The sequence below is a fragment of the Montipora foliosa genome, chromosome 6 (genome assembly GCF_036669935.1).
Source record: "Montipora foliosa isolate CH-2021 chromosome 6, ASM3666993v2, whole genome shotgun sequence".
Classification (NCBI taxonomy): domain Eukaryota; kingdom Metazoa; phylum Cnidaria; class Anthozoa; order Scleractinia; family Acroporidae; genus Montipora; species Montipora foliosa.
This window is the reverse complement of record NC_090874.1, coordinates 51,838,318-51,842,073: the sequence shown is the minus strand read 5'-3', so window position 1 is coordinate 51,842,073 and position 3,756 is coordinate 51,838,318. Positions and strand designations below refer to the sequence as shown.

The 3,756-nt window shown below is 35.2% G+C and overlaps 1 protein-coding gene across 2 annotated transcripts in view; it reads right to left on the bottom strand.

Annotated features, from left to right (window-relative positions):
• Positions 1-3,555, bottom strand: part of LOC138007691 (substance-P receptor-like) — a 29,227-nt gene extending 25,672 nt beyond the window's left edge. Inside the window, exon 1 of one of the 2 annotated variants that reach the window (XM_068854744.1) lies at positions 3,477-3,555. The gene's annotated coding sequence lies outside the window, so the exon portion shown is untranslated. Of the gene's footprint in view, positions 1-1,006; positions 1,099-3,476 lie in introns of those variants that run through there. The other variant, XM_068854743.1, reaches the window with a different exon arrangement.
• Between the last annotated feature and the right edge of the window lie 201 nt (positions 3,556-3,756).

The following is a 3,756-nucleotide window of genomic DNA, read 5'->3' as shown; positions in this document are numbered from 1 at the left end:
TTCCACAATTCCCTTTATATCTTCGCAACGCCGAGGTTCCAAGCCATTAAACTTCGCAATCCTCTTAGTTTTTCTTGCATTAAAAACATGTTAAAGGATCAGCTTCTAAAAATAAGCAGATTGCAGTTTGACGACTGGCTTTTCGGGCCCGAAAAGTTCTCGGGACTTTCGAGAAACAGGCCCCAGGTCTCAAGAATGTTCGTTATGTGAAAACATGAGAGGCAATTTTTACAGCCCTCTGTAATTAAATGTTCAAGATCCACCATTCGAATTTTCCTTGTCAGTAAAGCTGTGAATTGATTCCGCGAAATTGGTGGTTTTCACGTGACGTGATCACCGCAATGTTGGTGGACGAAAAAAAACAAAGATCTCTCATATGCTCCTTTTCTTCGTCCACCAGCAATTGTACATTACACCATTTTTATCTGTGTCTCTTGGGATTGGTTGCAAAACACCTCTTAAAGCGAAGATCTAGTAAGTTGCCGACCAAAAAATGAGACAAGAATTGGCTATCAATGAAGTATATAAACCCTTCGCTCATGTTAAATCCTTTTATCTCAGAGGTCGAGAAAATATTTTATACATCTGTTTTGCTTTTGTCAAAGAGCGGATATCAATATCATGTATACTCTTCCTCCAAACAACTCCGAGCTGGTGATTAGATACTGAAATTTTAGTCGACATTTTTTTCTCGAGTCTTTTATGTTTTCAGCTTTAGGGTGCATTGGGTTTCAATTGTCAAAATTACCTTTCGGAAACTAGGTATGGTATTTCTTCACAATTCGAAATTTCTAGTGAAGATGTTTTTTTGGTGACAAACTGAATTTCCTTGATGTTGATCAGGGTTGACAAAACAAATTTTTGTACTATCAGCTGAAAGAGGACAAGTTAAAACATGCTCTCGAAGTTCACCAGTTTCCAAACAAGTCGTGTTGATAGAATGTTTTTTGCCAGTTTGCTGTTTTGCTTAAAAAAAAAAAAAAAAAAACTCAAATGATATACAGACCTTTAGTCACTGTGCAGACACCAGAAAACGTAACTTCAAGTAGCGATGAAGACCTCACAACGGGACAACTGAAGTGCAATGCTTCCTCTAAGTCATTTATTCTTTAGACCAAAAGTTAATAAATTGTGTTGGGCAATTTGTCAATTCCCTGTTTGACAGCTTGTAAAACCAGGCCATAAGATTAGATTGGTTTTGAATTCTTGATCCTTATTTCAGTATTATTGAAGGCGTAACCTGACAACGACTAAATGATTCTGAAGTTAATGAGTATTGACGCACAAAGACAGCCGAGAGCTTTTTTTTTTCACTAAGTAAGTTCTCTAATATTGCCAAATTAAATTAAGTGCGGTGTATTCTACAGCACAGCCTAACAATACCGTAAGCCCTACTGAAATAATAAATAAAAATCCACAGAGAATAAAATTGACAACAAAAATTACAAAAAAAATGTTTCCTAAAAATGTTGATAAAAAGTGATTAATGCGAAAGTTTGCTGTTTTGCTTGAAAAAAATAATAACTCAAATGATATACAGACCTTTAGTCACTGTGCATACACCAAAAAACGTAACTTCAAGTAGCGAGGAAGACCTCACAACGGGACAACTGAAGTGCAATGCTTCCTCTGAGTCATTTATTCTTTAGACCAAAAGTTAATAAATTGTGTTGGGCAATTTGTCAATACCTTGTTTGACAGCTTGTAAAACCAGGCCATAAGATTAGATTGGTTTTGAATTCTTGATCCTTATTTCAGTATTATTGAAGGCGTAACCTGACAACGACTAAATGATTCTGAAGTTAATGAGTATTGACGCACAAAGACAGCCGAGAGCTTTTTTTTTTCACTAAGTAAGTTCTCTAATATTGCCAAATTAAATTAAGTGCGGTGTATTCTACAGCACAGCCTAACAATACCGTAAGCCCTACTGAAATAATAAATAAAAATCCACAGAGAATAAAATTGACAACAAAAATTACAAAAAAAATGTTTCCTAAAAATGTTGATAAAAAGTGATTAATGCGAAAGTTTGCTGTTTTGCTTGAAAAAAATAACTCAAATGATATACAGATCTTTAGTCACTGTGCATACACCAAAAAACGTAACTTCAAGTAGCGAGGAAGACCTCACAACGGGACAACTGAAGTGCAATGCTTCCTCTGAGTCATTTATTCTTTAGACCAAAAGTTAATAAATTGTGTTGGGCAATTTGTCAATACCTTGTTTGACAGCTTGTAAAACCAGGCCATAAAATTAGATTGCTTTTGAATTCTTGATCCTCATTTCAGTATTATTGAAGGCGTAACCTGACAACGACTAAATGATTCTGAAGTTAATGAGTATTGACGCACAAAGACAGCCGAGAGCTTTGTTTTTTTCACTAAGTAAGTTCTCTAATATTGCCAAATTAAATTAAGCGCGGTGTATTCTACAGCACAGCCTAACAATACCGTAAGCCCTACTGAAATAATAAATAAATATCCACAGAGAATAAAATTGACAACAAAAATTACAAAAAAATGTTTTCTAAAAATGTTGATAAAAAGTGATTAATGCGAAAAGAATATTTACAGAGAATCAAAATTTACAAAAATATGCATCCTAAAAATATTACTGAGAAATATTAGGACTTCTCAATACAATAATGTTAAAATAATCTAAAAGGTCGTTCTGGTCTCAAGAATGTTCGTTATGTGAAAACATGAGAGGCAATTTTTACAGCCCTCTGTAATTAAATGTTCAAGATTTTCCTTTTCAGTAAAGCTGTGAATTGATTCCGCGAAATTGGTGGTTTTCACGTGACGTGATCACCGCAATGTTGGTGGACGAAAAAAAACAAAGATCTCTCATATGCTCCTTTTCTTCGTCCACCAGCAATTGTACATTACACCATTTTTATCTGTGTCTCTTGAGATTGGTTGCAAAACACCTCTTAAAGCGAAGATCTAGTAAGTCGCCGACCAAAAAATGAGACAAGAATTGCCTATCAATGAAGTACATGGCCTTCGCTCATGTAACATTCTTTTAACTCAGAGGTCGAAAAAAACTTTTATACATCTGTTTTGCTTTTGTCAAAGAGCGGATATCAAGATCATGTATGCTCTTCCTCCAAACAGCTCCGAACTGGTGATTAGATCCTGAAATTGTAGTCGACATGTTTTTCTCGAGTCTTTTATATCTTCACCTTTAGGGTGCATTGGGTTTCAATTGTCAAAATTACCTTTCGGAAACTAGGTATGGTATTTCTTCACAATTTGAAATTTGTAGTGCAGATGTTTTTTTGGTGACGAACTGAATTCCCTTGATGTTGATCAGGGTTGACAAAACAAATTTTTGTACTATCAGCTGAAAGAGGACACGTTAAAACATGCTCTCGAAGTTCACCAGTTTCCAAACAAGTCGTGTTGATAGAATGTTTTTTGCCAGTTTGCTGTTTTGCTTGAAAAAAATAATAACTCAAATGATATACAGACCTTTAGTCACTGTGCAGACACCAGAAAACGTAACTTCAAGTAGCGAGGAAGACCTCACAACGGGACAACTGAAGTGCAATGCTTCCTCTGAGTCATTTATTCTTTAGACCAAAAGTTAATAAATTGTGTTGGGCAATTTGTCAATATCTTGTTTGACAGCTTGTAAAACCAAGCCATAACATTAGATTGGTTTTGGGTTCTTGATCCTTATTTCAGTATTATTGAAGGCGTAACCTGACAACGACTAAATGATTCTGAAGTTATTGAGTATTGACGCACA